Raw genomic sequence first — 16,722 nt, forward strand, 5'->3', positions numbered from 1 at the left:
AAAGGAACTAACATTCCATTTTTTTAAACTTTAGATTTTTAGACTGGACAGAGTACCCTTCAGAATTTTGATAATGTCTATTTTTTGATGACTATTTCAAGACTGGAAAGCTAACAAGTAAATGTCCTAAGAATAAAAGGTAGCCTGGTGAAACACTGCTTTTTTCCCCTTTTATATTCTGGGTTTTATCTCCTTAAAGGAATATACATTAAGAAACCAAATAGATCAAGAGCAACAACTAAAATATCAAGATAACTATCCCCAGCACTGTACTATCAAATGAGGGCCAAGTTTCACAAGGAAAAGTCAGACCCATGTCTCAGCAGATCATTTTCAAAGAATGGAGTTGCTGTCTATCCCTCTTATATTTCATTTCCAGCAAGCATTTGTGGGATAGTGTGTTTGTTCATTTTGTATGTATGCATTTGGCATGTGGACTATAGTGTGTAAAAATCTGGGACAAAAATGTCTCAGAATGATCCAATGTTTATCACTGAAAGAAAATGAAAATGTCAAGCGCAATGTGACAAGGGCAGGGAGAGCAGTCCCAAGAGACTGCTCACTGGAATAAAGGAGGGAGAAGAGAGGAACCAGTTTGGGTTGAGGTGTCGGAAGCAGCACATTGGGATTCAAGGTAGGGGAGAGAGAAGGTGAGCAGACTCCCAGGAGCCTTTGGGGCTGGGGCTTCCTGGCAAGCATCCTCCTACCCCTCCTACTCCACCAACATTTTCCAGACCTGCTTGGAAAATATTGTAGATGTGATGGTGATGATGATAATGATGGTGATGATGATGATGATGATGGTGATGATGATGATGATGGTATAATCTAACCCTGTAACACTCCACTCACCATCATTCCCACTGTATTCTCGGTGATAAAAACACAAGTGAATCATGAGTAAAGGGCTTGCCATCATTTGTTTTTATAAATGGCAGGGTTCTATTGAAAACAGAATCTGCTGTGAATTCAGGGGGGAAAAAAATCAAACTGAATCTTCAAAAACCGAGAGTTTCCTGAAATGTGACCTTCAACTTCTATGTCTTAAGTGACCAGCACTTTCCTGTTACTATACATCATCACTTCACGTAGACCTAGGAGAATTGTAAGTGTTTCATTAACTTACCCCATGTTCTTTATTATTAGAACATTTCCCTCTGAGTTTGTCACTTGCACAGTGTTAAAATAATAAAATGGCACTTTTCAAATGTTCCACTGGTGCTCAGAAGACTCCACTCCCCGGCCCAGTTCTGCAATGAGAAGGCTTTTCTATATCATATTTCTACGGCCCTTTGCTTCCAGAAAGGCCCGCGATGTTGTCTACACGCATTACATATAGCATTTATCATTTCCACACTCCTATGAGGTGAGTATTTTTAGCTTCTTTTACAAACCCAGAAAGCAGCACACAGAAGAGAATGTATGTTTTACTCAGGGACATCAAACAACAGTGGAGCGGGGAGAGGGAAGAAAATTAACCATCTTGCACCTTGAGCCAGATAATTTGCTAGATGCTGACACTGCATCTCTTATTCTGATTCTCACGACAATTCCATAGGTAGCTCCATTTTACAGACAGGAAAACCAAGACCCAGAGATGTTAAGCCACTTGTCCAAGGTCCCCGCACCAAAACTGAGGTTCAAAACCCATGCTATTGAACACACTGGGAACCCCCTTGCCCCTGCTCAATTCTGTTTCATTGCTTAAGACAGACCAGAAGCCCTTCCATGGTGGCCGGCACGAAAACGTCCTGATGACTTTAATTGCCCATAAGTTTCAATATCAACCAAAAATGTGACATACCTCTGAAACACAATAATCTTTGTCTGTTCCGGTAGGAATAAAATGCCCAAATGGTGAGACGGAAGAGTTGCAGGACCTGCGGGCATTCACTGTGAGGTGAGACATGGAGGGGTGGCATGAGAACCTTCTTGAGCTAAATAAAGGCTGTCCTATAAAACTTGGGATGGAAGTGTTATCCCAGAGAGCAGACTGGACTGCTAGGTCGTACAGGGATATTGGATAGATGCTTCAGAGGAATTCTGCAAACACGTTATACTGAACTTAGCAAGGCATTTACATGGTGTCCCATATAAAAGACGGAAACAATTGGTGACACAGATGAAGTGGGAGACTGGCCATCATCTAAGAGTCAGTCTAGTGTGTAGAAGCCAGCCTCCAAGATGGCCCCAGCAATCTCCATCTCCTGGTAGTCACACCCTTATAAGTTCCCTTCCATACTATTTCAAGGCTGGCCCTGTGTGACCAACAGAATCTGGCGGATGTGACAGCGTGTGCATTCCAAAGCCAGGACGTAAAAGCAATGCAGCTTCCACTTGGCCTTTTGTGTCACTTATTGTGGTAGAAGCCAGCCACCATGCCATGAGGCAGCTCCACTGGCAGGCCTATGTGGACAAGAAGTGAGGCCACAGGCCAACAGCAGACACCTACTTGCCATCCATATGGGTGAGCCATCTTACACCTGGATCCTCAAGCCCCAGTCAAGCCTTCAGCTGACATCTAACTGCAAACCCATGAGACAGCCCAAGCCAAAAGTGCCTGGCTGAGCTTCTTCCAAATTCCTGACCCACAGAAACCAAGAGAAATATTAAATGACTCTTGTTGTTTTAAGTCACTAAGTTTGGGGGTGATGTGCTACTCAGCCATAATGACTGGAATATGAAGCATGGCATCCTAGGAGGGTTGTCTCTAGGGTCCTGCTCTAGAACTCAGTCCCAGGCTATTAAAGATACAGAAATCACACAGTAGTTTTGTAGAAGGTCTGCTGTTGAGAGGAGTAACAAACACATAGAATAATAGAATCAGGATCCAAGATGGTCAAGAGTAGTGAGCTGAATTTATTAGGGTAATTTTTAAGAAAGATAAAGATAAAGCCCCACACTTGGATTTAAAAAAAACCATTGTACCAAGACAAGCCGGGGAGGACAAGGCAAGGAGGTGGAAAGGGGCCTGTTTTGTTCATTGCTGAATTGCAGGCATGAGCACCAGCAGGAGCTTCTAGTATTTAGGCTGAGCGCTGCCTAAATACTGGAAACACACGTGACATGGCTTCAGAAGGAAGTCAAACCCAAGGGTATGTCCAAGGAGAATCTGATATTCCAGTGAGAGGGAACATCACAGAGAGGATGTTCTGTAATTTGGTGATTGAATAAGTAGAATCTTGCAGAATGATGATGTCAGCACAGTGCTTGTCAAACTTCAGCAGGCATATGAAACATCTGGCTGATTTTATTAAAATGCAGCTTCTGAGTCAGGAGGTCTGGAGTGGGCCTGAAATTCTGCATTTCGAACAAGCTCCTGGCTGACACTTCAGGTCTGCATACCAGACTTTCAGCAGTGAGAGCTTAGAAGTTGCCCATGATAGCAGATAGTGTCAGGAAGCCTGGAAAAGGCATTAAGCAACTGTACAGTCTTTGAGTGGAGGAGGGATGAGCAGCATCAGAAATACCATACAAGAAACAAGACTCCTGCATTGAAGAGGGGAGCATCCACGTGCTACCAAGGGCTTTCTGACACTAATGTCCTTTGATTCTTTGAACAGTCTTTAAAGTGTTCACTTTCCCATCATCCTGGGTTTTCTGCAGCCTGCAAGAGCAGGTAGTGTGGAATCATGCCAAACTGCACTCATCCATTACCTGGGTGGCCTCCGAGTCTCAGTTTCTTAGTGCGTATAATGGGAACAAAATCCATTTGTAAGGCCATTGCATCAAGCAGTGTCTGCCATACAATTGCGGCCCATTCATTATATGTTTCTTAGCCTCGTTACAAAACTAGATGCTCAATAAACGTTCATTTCCTTCAAAGATTAATTATCTAATTAATATTTTTCCTTGAAATAAACTGTCCTTCATTAACCTCACATGTCACTGGATATATGTCAGACATGCTCCCATTTTACAGACGGCACGGTTTATCCCCATCTAGAGCATCAGGTAAATACTAGCATGAGAATCCATGACTCCTCCTATTAGAATTTTAAGGATTTTTTTTTTCTAGAATGGTCATTTCCCCTGGGCCAGGCATCGGGGGTCAGTAACTAATGAGATTTTTGTCCCATTTCTTTGTCTGAGAGGGAAGACTGTTTCCCCCTGCGGGACTCTGCCGACCATCATATCAGCAGTGCCCAATGTGCTCTGCAATTTAGAGACCTGACCTGGAGAAACAACAGACTCAGGTAGACAAGGGATGAAGCCAAGAACTGCCAACCAATGGAACACCTTACTCACAGCTCCCGGGGACTAGTGGGTGGAGTGGACACAACGCCCTTGCCAGGCTTCACTGCCCTCTGTGCAGGGAAGAGATGGGGGCTAGGTTCCAGACAATGAGCTGGGCAGCAGTCAATCCTTCCCCCTAGCAGAAATGGCCAGTAAAATACCCACACAATTCTGGAGTGGCCGCCCTGGGGAGCAGAGGGACTGCAGTCCCTTTGAACCAAGAAAAAGCTTGATCTGTTATCTCTGTAATGCGCAGCCCACAAAGATTTCACTTCTTGCTCTTCATTCAGTCCTTGACCAATGACGGGGGTCAAGCAGCTTCTACCACACTGGCCAAGAGCATTAAATCTTAGCGCCAGGCACCACCAGCTTCCTCCATAAGAACCCTGATGACCACCACCAGCAAGCCTGGATCCCCTAAAAGTGCGGCCGCTGAACCAGCAGCTTGTGCAGCAGAGAGAGCATGACCTTGGGTTTGAATTCAGACCCCACCTTGAGTAGGTAACTCCATCACTCGCTGAGCCTCCTTTTCACATGTGGGTGTGGGGCACATTGGAATATTTATCTCATTGGGCTCTTTGGAAAAATTAAATGAGATAGTAATGTATTAACGTTGAGCTACCAGCTCACAGAAGGTGTTCTAAAGCTGTTGGTTCTTTTATTCTTTTGCCTGGAAACAAAATTAAAGAGGGTGCTCTCTGGAGCTACAAGAGAACGGGAGAATTCGTGCTTCCTTTGAGATGCCCTTGGACTCTCCCGGGTGTGGAAGCCCCTCAGCCTTTTGCCCTGAGGCTCCCAGCCCCCGGCGCACCTTCCGCCGCCACCTAACCTCCTCTCCCCGCTGTCCCCTGCCATCCGGCGCACCCCATCAGCAAAACTTTAGCTTGCTCCTCAGGAGAGTCCTTCCAAAAAGGGGCCTGCGAGGAGGGGGCAGCGTCTTGCCGGCCTCAGCTGCAGACGCCGCCCGGGACGCCCAGGAGCCCGGTGCGGCCCGGCGGGCGGGCCCGGGGCCCCTCGGACTGCGGAGCGGCCGACCGCATTGCAGACGCGGGCCCTCAGCCCTTCCCGCGCCGCCCGCCTGCCGCGCGGGCCGGGAGCTGCGGGCGTGCGCCGCGGCGGGAGCGCTCCTCCCGCGCCCTGCGCGCCGGGCGGCTTCCCCAGCCACGCGCCCGCCGGCCCGGAGCCGGGGTCCAGCGCGCGCCAGACGCCTCCGCCCGCCCCGCCCTCGCCGGGTCCCCCGGGGGTGGGGTTTCCCTGGGCGCGCGCCCCCTCCCCGCCCGCCCCGTGTATATGTGTCACCGCGCGCCCTGCCCGCCCGCCCGCCCACCTACCTCCCCGCCGCTCCTGAAGGGGCTCGCAGAGCTGAGGACGCGCCGCGCTGCTCACGGTCTCGCTCTCTCTCTCTCTCTCCGCACCTCGCCGGCCGGCTTCTGACGCGGGTGCCAGGGGACTCCGGGCACCTTCCAGTGTCCCTTCCCTCAGCCCGCCGGGACTCCGCGACGCAGCCGCTGCCGCCGCCACCGCGGCCACCGCCCGAGGGGAACCGCGGACAGGACGCCGGCGGGAGCAGCGGAGCGCGGCCCCCGCGCAGAGCGTCTCCCCGCTGCGCCCCGAGACCCGGGCTTCCGGGCCCAGACGCCCCCGCTGCCTCGCCAGGTGCACGGGACCGAAGTTCTTGGAGAAGGAAGTGCACCTCTTCAAGGTAAAACTGTCCCCTTCCCTCGGAGAGAGGCTCGTCCGGGCGCCCGCGTGGCTGCGCTGCCTCCGTCTCCCCCTCGGGAGGGGTGCGCTGGGGACCCCGACATGAGCAGCTGCGCCGTGGCGTCCAGCAAACTTTCCGGCTCTTGCAGACTCAGAGCGAATGGGGGCGAAGGAACACGTGCGGAGGGTCTCCGGTCCCCTGGCTCCCCCGCTACCCCCCAAAAAAAAATTAAGGAAGAGAGGACAGGGAGCGTTCACGCCGCGTCAGGTGCGCCGCGTGCCGGGGTCTGACCCGCGTCCTGCTTTACGCGGCAGCCGCTTGAGCGTCCGCGAAGCGCGGGTTCAAATCTCGCGGTGCTACGGGCGAGCGGGAGGCGCTGTTCCGGCCGCCCGGCCCCGGCCTGCGAGCTGTCAGTGGGCAGCGGGCTCCTTGTCTGGGTGGCTGGGCCATGAGCGAAACGACCAGGGCCCTGTGTCAGGTACACAGCAGATGCCTAAGAGAGGCCGAGAGACGCCTTCGGTCCCATCTCTTTGGCCACTTGGCCTGGTCCAGGAACCACGGGGCGCCGAAGACTTGGGGCTTCGTGGGGGAAGAGCCGGGGGGACATGAGCAGTGGGGTCTGAACCTGCCACTTACAAAGAGCATTTCTCAAGGGAGAGGGGAAGAGAGGAGGACACATGACCCCGGGGCAGTTTTTCTGTCTCTGGGTTCTTCTGCAGATGAAGCCATCGATGATGGAGCAGGAACCCCTTCTAACCCTGGGGTCTGGTGGGTGGCTGTCAACATGTCTACACAGCCCACATTCAAAGCCAGAGCAAACTGTGGAGGTGGGTTTGTCTCCTGTTGGGAGACAGGAGCCAACTCAAAGTTTTCCACCATCCTCCGTCAAGCAGTCGTGAGAAGGATTCTGATGGGATTCTCCTAGGGTTTCACCACTGAGGAGCTCAGCCCAGGTCCCTGCATTTTGATTGATGCCTAGAATCCAGTTGTGTGTAGGTGGTTGCCAGGAGGAAAAGAAGGAAGATGCAAAGTTGAATTGGTTTAGTGTGTGAGATTTCTGGCCCTGGATACTGCAATGGGTGGCATCTGACAGTGTGAGGGACCCCGGACCTTGGCAACACACCCATTTCATCTCATGATGAGGGAAAGTGAACCCAGGTGTTATGACTTCCTAATGGTCACCTTGTGACTTAGGGGCAGTCCTGATTCAAGAGTCCAGAAGTCTGGGCTCAAAATTTGTCTCTCTTCCTTGCGTCTGGGTTGCCAAAGAGAAGGGGAATCAGGTTTCCTGCGCCCCTGGGCAAGGCGTTTGAGGAGGTGCTGTGAAGACCCATGTTGGAGTGTTGGCCTGTGAATCACTGAGCCGGGGAAGAGACTGCCCAGGAATGGATGGGCAATGGAGGAAGAAATCCAAAGGCTTGTTGAGGGCTGGGGGTGTGAGTGGTGGATCCAGAGGAGAGAGAATGTTTCTAATATGAAACATGCAAACTATATACACAAACATATACAAATTTGATATTGTATAATGTGTTTCTTACTGAGGTTTGTGGTCAAAAAAGTTTGAAACACTATGATCCCAATAATGTTTCTGTCTCTGAGAAATTCTTGCCTCATGGCTCCAGGTGGCAGGCACTGGCGCATCCTTCCTGTACCTGTACTAACACCTGCACTGGGCCCTTACCTGTCTTGGGAGTGAAAGGCGAGTTGGAGGGAGACCAAGAGTCAGGGAAGAAGCAAGGCTTAGAGGACAGGCCTGCCTGCGAGTGGAGCAGGAGAGAGGGGTCGAGGCCAACGGGCAGCCCTGGGAAAGGGGGCTATGGGTACAAACCCATCTAGGAAACAGGGATGGACCTCGCCCGCTGTCACAGACTGTCCTCTTTGCCATGCCTGGGGCCCTGAAGTGAACTTCACTGCTGTCCTTCTTTAGGGAAGCCCTGTCCGGTGGGGCAAATCAGAGGCTATGTCCCCTGGGGCTGGCTGCTCTCCATCCCCCAGACCCTACAGGACACCCCATCCCTACAAGGGAGTCTGGGCCCCTAGGCACTGTGGGAGATGAGTCAAGATTGCAGAGTGGGGGGGTCTGGGGGGTGTTAGATATGGGGAGCAGAAGTGAGGCAAGGGGAAGACCAGAGAGAAGGGGAGTTTGTAGAGAAAATGGTAAAACGGTTCCTTTTTTCAAAAGTTGAATCCAGGGCAAGAACGGAAACAGTCACTTTTAAAACCTGTGTTCTCCTTGTAAGAGAGAGAGAAGAGAGAGGTGAGAGAGAGAGAGAGAGAGAGAGAGAGATGTGTGTGTGTGTGTGTGTGTGTGTGTGTGTGTGTGTAAGCTTGCTGGAAGGGCGGGCCCTGCGGGCTGGCCTGGGCCTGTGAGAGGTGACTTTTCTCCCTCTCAATGGCCTTACAGTGTATCCTAAAGAAGCTTTTTGTTAAACTTATGAATAGGTGGATTTGGGCTGTGTGATGCTGGCCATCATGATTTGGATATTTGGTTACCTTTGAGGTTACATGTTTTCCTTTTAAGACACACACCCAAAAAAGAAGCCACCTCTCCTGCATAGGGTTGCTTCAGGGAGGGTAGAGAGGGCACTTGCCTGTCCCTCTGTAACTGACTTGACTTGAGGAGTAAGAAAGAGAAACTCAGGATTGAGCATGTCTGCCATGTCCAGCCTGAGAGACAGCCTATCCTCAGCCCTAGACTCGGGGCCTCTGAGGTGGACATGGCTGTTCCCAGACCACAGATGTCTGGGGTCTTCAGGACCTCTGATGACCCTCAGTTCAGAGATCGCAAACGGGACCGAGGCCCAGAGAGGAGAAGGTGCATGCCCCAGCCCAGCCCAGAGCAAGTCAGTGAGGATCTGGACGGGAACCTAGACCTTTAGACCCTTGTCCCGAAACATACCATGTCCACAGAAACCATTCATTTGTTCATTCATTCATTCGCTCATTCTTTTAGAAGCGCTTGCTACATAACACACAGTGAATAAAACAATTCACTTTTCCTGCCCTTCCGCTGCTCACGGTCTCCTGGGAAAGACAGGCTGTAACCAACTTGACCCTGACCTCTCATTTCTATACAGTGATTCTCAACTGGGGGGCTATTTTGCCCCCCAGGGAACATTTGGCCATGTCCAGAGATATTTTTTTATTGTCACCATGGCAGCGGGGTGATACCACTGGCATCTGATGGGTAGAGATCAGGGGGACTGCTGAGTACTTACAATGTGCAGGACCTTCCCCCAAACAGTAGAGAATTATTTAGCCCAAAATATCAATAGTGCCAAGACTGAGAAACCCTGCTCCAGACCATTTAGTCATTGAGCCAGGCCGTGCCCAACTGTGTGCAGCAGCAGAAAGACTAGGGGTGGGGAGGAAGGAGGGAGAGTTTGGCAGGCAGTGAAGGGCGGATGACAAAAGAAAAGAATAAAAAGGCTAAGACCAGCATTGTCAAGTAGAAAGAACTTGGACTTTGGTGGCCGAAATCTAGGTTAAAATCTCAACTGTGAGCTCTTGGGCAAGTCACTTAACTTCTCTGAGCCTCGGTTTCTGCATCTGGGAGAGGGGGCTTGTGGGATGATTGAGAGAGTTCAAGGTAAAGCAAATGAAGACCTGGCACGAAGTAGGCCTGCAATAAAATAGCAGCTGTTATTATTATCTTTGAGGCTTTTAAAGGTCACTTGCTGGAAAATTATAGCATCGGCAGGTGTGGACATGTGATCAAAAGGCCAAAGAATGTTCCCGTTTGGCACACAGTTGCCACAGTAATGCCATCTGCTCGGGGAAGAGGGCCGTGCCGGTCAGCATCTCCCCCTACACACGGCTCCCAGCAAGGGGTGAGAAGACTGGGGAAGGGTTTGCTCTGTACATCCTATAAGGTCTGCAATGAGATGAGCACTGGACTTGGAGCCGTAGGAACTGGGCACTGACTGCTGTGCGACATGAGAAAATTGCTTCACCTCTCTGAGCCTTGGGTTCCTTATCTGTAAGGTGGAGATGCTAAGGCCTGCCTTCACAGGTCAAGATCCAGTGAGAAATTACTGTCCGGGAAGGTGTCTTGTGGAGCCTAAGCAGGAACCTTTGGTATCTGGTGTGCGCTGTACCTAATCCAGGGCATGACACACAGAGCCAGGCTGGTCGAATGAATGAATGAGTGAATGAGCAAATGAATGGACCATCGCACTATAAATTCCTTTTAATTGTTGACAAGGAGAGTAGCCACAAAACCCAGGTGGGCGGTCCTCCACTTTGAAGGAGCCACTCCTCATCCCAAGCAAACCAGAAGAAGCCAGGACCTCTGGGTCCCCCAAGGTCCTGGGTCCAGTTATAGCACCAGGAGACAGCGCTCTCTAGAGGTCACTTCAGATACAGCAATTAAGCTGTGACAGCCCCAAGGCAGGATCCCATGGCCAGTGGGAGGTGCCGATGGGACATCAGAACTGAGGAAGACCAAGCTTCTGAAAAGAGGGCCAAATCAGGATCAGGAACCCAGAGACTTATCTCATGCAGGCACATCACTGAATACCTTCATTTTCCTATCTGTCCAATGGGGCATGTAGTTCCACCGCATGGAGTTGAAGTCACAGTAAATTAAGGCTTAACTGAAAGCCACTAGCTAAAGGGGTAGATGTGGGGAATCATCAAGCTTCCCTGAGCCTCCTTAGAATCCTGAAGCATTAGATCAGAAAGGGTCCTAGGAGACAGAGAAATCACCTACCTCCCTTATTATGCAGATGAAAGACAGTCCCAGAGAGAGGTGGGCTCTTGGACTGGCGGATGTGGGGAGTGTCTGCTTTTGGCAAAGAAACAGTTTCAACGGGGACTGCTAAAACTCCTCCCCCTATGTCACATATTCAGACCAGTAAAAGGCACCGATCACCAAACTACTGTGCCATCTCATCAGAACCCAACTGTGGACAGATTTTGTCCTGGGGCCACCTTTGTCCACCCTTGGGCCACCTCACCTGTCCCTCCAAGGCCTTTGCTGGTTGCCGGGCTTCTTTAGAGAAGAAAGCCCTTTATAAGGGAGCTAACTGCCCAAGGCAAGGGAGAAGCCAGCATCCCATCTCCCTCAGAAAACTTGGGCTTCCTTGTCCCAGCCTCCACCCTAGGTCATACATGGGGCCATTTTCCCCAGCAAAGCCTGGACCGTGGCCTGACCTTCCCCCTCATACTCCCCTCCCTGACCAGGTGCTCCCTTCCTACCCCTCACAAACCCCCTCACTTTGACATGATATCCAGATGGCTCAGGGGAACACCTGGATTTTAGGATGACTCAGGGATATAGTAGATGTTTGTCAGCTAAAATAGGGGCCTGGAGGCCATCATTGGAGGTCTTTGGTCCCTAGATCCAGAAGCATTTGAGGAGATTTTGAAAAACAGGGATGTCTGAGCCCTGATGTGCCCCTCCGCCCTAGGGTGCTTGGGTGGGGACCAAGGTAGGAATCCGTGTTTTTCGAAATCACCGCAGGTGATTGCAATGCAGCCTAGTTTCTGAACCCCCAATTTAAAGCCCCAAACTGTTCTCTAGATGCAATTGGTCCTAAGCCCCGCCTTCTAGCCTGGCCTCTGGAGGTCACTTGCCTGCTTTTCCCTACAGGCAAAACTACAGCCACTCCCCTCAGTTTGTCTTTTCAGGGAGTGACAAGGTTAAGGCCAGCTTCCCTCTGTCCTCTCTCCTGCCTGAGACAGGCGCCCCGCTTCCTTAACGTAGTTGTCCTTGACCCTAGATTAAAGTAACACTTATCCCGAGAGGCAGATAAAGTTAAGCCAAGGTTCCCCAAAGTGGGTGCCACAGAACATTCCTTCCAGACAAGGTGCATAGGCCTTGCAGGTAAGAAGGGACTTATTCCCAAGGGTTAAGCAGAATAAAATGGGCCCTTTCCCACAGGACGCCTCAGTATACTGATGGACGTTGGAAATCTCCAGTTTTCTCACATCGAATTTGACCAGGGAACTTTGCTTTCCTAGAGCAGACTGAGGGACTCCCCAAGTCTGTAGAGATTCTGGTCTAGGCGATCAGCCAGGTCTGATCCCTCAGCAAGAATGAGGCTCCATACCAGGGCCCATGGGCAGTTCAGAGAAGAGGAGACTCCCACCAGGCAGGGCTTAAGACCCCAAATCTCCAACGTGGTCACTGACTCAGTAAGCCCTCTCCACCCTAGTGCGGGGCTGGGCCGGACCTCTCCTTTTCCACTCCTACCTGCCACCTTCCTTTTACAGATTGGCCTGCCGGATGCTCATTTTAGTTCCATCGTTTCCTGGATTAAAAAGTAAAAGTCGGGGAGGGAGGGAGGGCGCTCAGTGTAGTTTACTGGGGCTGAGTCCTACCTCTGGATAAGTTCTCTCTCCAGGCCTGGCTGTGTATCCCATACACACATACCCCCCCACCCCCTGCAGTGGGCCAGGGCCTAATCGTGTACTCTCCTAGCTGTGCGACTTCCAGGGACATCAGTCTCCTGGAGAGTTGGTGCTCGGCAGAGGTCTCTATGAACAGCACCCCCCAGGTGAAGGCGCCCTTTGGAGCCGAGCAGAGCTGTCTACATGCTTGTCTCTGTCCCCTATCCTCACCACTCCATCCCTGGGTGACCCCCCCACCCACCCACCCCAGGCCCACACAGCCCACCTAGGGGGCTTCTTCATTTCTTCCCTGGGCCGCCAACTCCACTTGAGACAGCCTCATTCTGGGGTTCCCACTCCCTTCCTCAACCTAGCCTGCAGTGGCTTCTGCCGTCACTTGCTATGTTCATGTTTTAGCAGAGCAGGTCCCATGCTGTGGGGAACCTGATTGCTTAGATTGTCTGCCTACCCATTTCTGAGGGAGAGGAGTGCTGTGTAGGGCTGGGGTTGGGGGTGGGGACGGCCTTGTTAACTAAGGAAGGTCCTCGCATTGGCTCCGAGCGGCTGTCTCTGCCTACTTCGGCCCTCCCTTCTGCTCTCCTCTCTGGGAGCTCCACGGTGCCGCCTCCGAGGCTCCGGGGTTAACCCACAAGGGTCAGTAAGACTCGTGTACTCCAGATGAGGCTCTGGCACCGCTCAGTGGCTGGAAAAAGGTAACTAGTCCCACTGTCCTTGGTCACTGCCCTTAGAATATGCAGCAATCCCTGAAGGTTATTTGCATGTCCCTCCTCAGCCCCCTGGGGATTGCAGAGGCTCTCTGCAGACCTCGGAGATGTGGTCCTGTACACTTAGAATGAAGCCCGGTCCCCTGGTCTACCCTCCCTCACTCACGCGCCTCAGCTACTGGCTTTTCACTTCATTACCACCTTGGGGCCTCCCCTGTCTGGATGCTCTTCCTACGCAGCTTTGCATGGCTGAATCATTATGGTCCAAATGTCACCTCCTACATGGGGCCTTTCTTGACCACCCAACTTAAAGAAAATAAACACCCCCACCCCCACACCCCAGCAGCCCTTCGTTGCATTTTCTTTGTAGCTCATCACCGTCCGAAAGACTCTGGTTGGTTGGTTACCTTGGTGGTGGTGGCTGCCCCCTCCCAGGCCCCATCAAGAACAAAAGCTGCATGGGACAGGAGCCCTGTCTTGATCACCTCCTATCTCTAAAACCTAGAAAATGCTTAGTGCACAGTTGGTGCTCAGTAAAAGTCTGCTGACCAGACAAATAGCTTCAGTCTAGTGCTTTTTGAACCATGATCCAAAGAATTGAGAAGGGGGTAGGGGGCGGTCCATGACATCCCACAGGGACCACAGTGATGAGTCAAGAGGAGAAGTGATTTTGGGGGTCCCTGTGCCAGATCCTATCAGAATAATTCCAATCTTATGTCTTTTGAAAGCCACTGATAGGGTTCATTCTGCTCTTGTCATAAATGAGAAAACCGAAACCTAAGAATATGTCCTGCCATGGGATGTAACACTGGATGGTTTCAGAGCTAGAACTAGAACTCAATTTCCCAACTCCCAGTGCTCTGTCTACTGAGCTGGGCAGTTGTCTAGGAACAGTCCCCACCTATCCTGGCCACCTCAGCAGTCACGTCTCACCTGGCCATGGCTCAAGGACTCTACACAGTGAGAGTGGCCACCACCCAGAGCCGGCTCATATTCTGTCATCAATGGGAGGCTCTGGTGACGCAGCTAAGGAGAGGAATATGCCAACTCTCCCTATGCCAACCGCCCCCTCTTCCCAGCTTCCCTTAGTAGTTCATGATGATTCACTCGGACGTTGTTGGGAAGCAGCTGCTTTTAGGAACGAACTTGTATTTTTAGGTTCTGCCACGTTTGGAGCCTCTGGTTCTATCGCTCACCTCTTCCTAGTTCCTGGTAGTGGCTGTCGCTCTTTGGCATCCTTGGCTGTCAGCTCTGAGCTCTGCCTCCATCATCACTTGTCATTCTCCCTGTGTGTCTGTGTCTTCACATGGCTGTCTTCCCCTCTTATAAGGACGCATGTCACATAGGGTTAAGGACCCATCCTAATGACTTCGCCTTAACTTGATTTCATCTGCAAAAACCCTATTTCCTGATAGGATCACATTCACAGGTACCAGGGGTTAGGGCTTTAACACATATTTTTTTGCAGGGGACACAATCCAATCCTTAATACCCTTTAATGACTTGCTACTATGTTTTAGACCAGTGAGAGGTAAAGGAAGTTTCATCAGGGGAGACAAATTAAATAAATGATGTATTCTCCCATAGGTCAGTTCTTTACGCTAACCAGAGATGGGTTAAGATGGCAAAGTTTATGTTATGCGTATTTTACCACAATTAAAAAATAATCTATTAAAAAGAAGGAAAGGTAGCATTCTTGTGAGGATAATGTCATTAAAGAAACTCTGACTAGAAGGAGGGTTTCGGCCTTATTCTACAGCCTCAAGCTTCCTTGGTGCTTTGAGGCAGACTTTGAACCTAATCCCTGTAGCAGGCTCCTTCTGTAGCAGGCACCCAACAAATGTCTATTAATTGAATCTACGCTTTAAAGCTGGGGCCACCGATTATCAAAAGCCTTTGGGTGACGAGAACTCCTGACAGGCTCCATCCTCAGCACTTAGCCCCCCCGTTCCCAGCGTGTGTGTGGGAAACGGGGAACTGGGTGGGAACACTGTTTTTGAAGTCAGACCAACTTAAGTTTAAATTCTGGCCCTGCCACCCCCGGCTGTGGGATTCACAGTAAGTTATTTACCCCCTCTGAGCCTCTGTCTCCTCTGTTCTGAACTGGGACTAGTAACAGCGCCCCGCTCCCAGCCTGATGGTGAGCATCGAGTGGGATGATGCATTTGTTCAAACTGCCATTGGGTACTGTGCTGGCTTGGGGTTGACCTTCCATACATGGCAATTTGGGTAAGAAGTAATACGATAGGTGCTCACGGATGAGGGAGACCCAGGGATGAAGAAGCCGATGCATGCCCCGGCAAGCACGATCTCTTTGCAGAGGCAGACAAATGCTACAGACATTGTGTATTCCTGCTTTGATGGAGGGGGGTGGACTCAGTCAGGATGGGGCACCAGGAGGACTTTGTGGAGGAGGAGCGAGCCAGCGGCCATAGTGGTGGAGACTGTGGTTTCATCCTGACACACACCTCAGATTAGGTCATTCCTTGGTACCGATAGCCATCCCATCAGCTTCAGAATGCAGTCAGACTCGTTAGCCTAATCATGGAGGTGCTTCAGAATCTGGCCCAGCTTGGTTTCTAGCTTATCGGATCCTACACCAATTGGATCTACTCCTCTCTCCATGCCTTTGTTCATGCGATCCCTTTCTCCTAGAATGCCCTTTCTCTGCCTCTCCATGCCCATAGTGCCCCCGTCTGTCAAGGCTCAGGTCAAATGCCACCTATTCTTCAGAGCTCTCCCATGTGCCTCAAACAGGAGCGATTTCTGCATCCTCTTGGCTCCCGGAACCCTCTCATTGAGAGAGGCGCTCCTTCTTGTATTGTAGGATTTATTCACACATCTCATCTCCTGTCCCACGCAGTGAGCCCCAGGGGTAGATTCACATGGGTGCATCTTGGATCCTCCACATGGCCTACTGCAGAATTTTCCACGCGGTGGGAGTTGGACAGAGGAAAGGAGCGGGGAGGGAAGAAAGCCAAGAAGTGCTTCGAACTTCTCCAGACAAGAAGCAATTATTCCTTCCCCGTTAGGTCCAAAAAAAGAACGCTCTGCTCTTCAGATCACATGCCCTACGAAGGGAAAGCAGTGTCACTGGAGGGTGGCCATGGGATGACGAGGTCTTGTCCACTGTGCACTGAGCCAACACTGGGCAAGCTCACCTAACAGAGCAGGGAAGGTGCCATTTCAGGAGGTCTACGAAACCACCCTCTGGCTCCGTAATTCGTAGGACTCTCAGAACTCAGCAAAGCTGTTACACTTGCAGTTACAGTTTATTACAGCAAAGGGGTATAGCTCAAAATCTGCAAAGGGAACAGGTACATAGGGCAAGAAGTACCAGGCTCAGCCTCCATCCAGTTCTGCTGTCCTGAGGGAGGCATGTGGATAGCGCATACTTCTCTCAGCAACGACATGTTACAATACACACAGAGTATCGCCAACTGGAAAGCTCGCCTGAGCCCTGCTGTCCAGGGTTTTCACTGAGGGTTGGTCAGGTAGACATGGCCGACCTCAGTCTTTAATGCCTTCGGAGGTTAAGTGGATACCACATGGCCCGAGACTCCCACCATAAATTGCACTGTTAGCATAAACTATCCAGCATGGCCCCAGGCCCTGGGCAAATAAAGGTCTAAAGGTTAACCTCTAGAATCTGGATTCACAGCTCCTATTGGCTCTCAGAGAGAAGCAGGACCCAAAAGGAGCTACGTGAATGTTCTCTGTGACGTC

General features: G+C 51.2%; 1 protein-coding gene across 2 annotated transcripts in view; it reads left to right on the plus strand.

Annotated features, from left to right (window-relative positions):
- Nucleotides 1-5,566: 5,566 nt before the first annotated feature.
- Nucleotides 5,567-16,722, plus strand: part of ACAN (aggrecan) — a 47,493-nt gene continuing 36,337 nt past the window's right edge. For both annotated transcript variants that reach the window (XM_039858210.1, XM_039858211.1), the window contains exon 1: nucleotides 5,567-5,938. The gene's annotated coding sequence lies outside the window, so the exon portion shown is untranslated. The remainder of the gene's footprint in view (nucleotides 5,939-16,722) is intronic.

The sequence above is a fragment of the Pteropus medius genome, unplaced genomic scaffold (genome assembly GCF_902729225.1).
Source record: "Pteropus medius unplaced genomic scaffold, Ma_sr-lr_union100, whole genome shotgun sequence".
Classification (NCBI taxonomy): Eukaryota; Metazoa; Chordata; class Mammalia; order Chiroptera; family Pteropodidae; genus Pteropus; species Pteropus medius.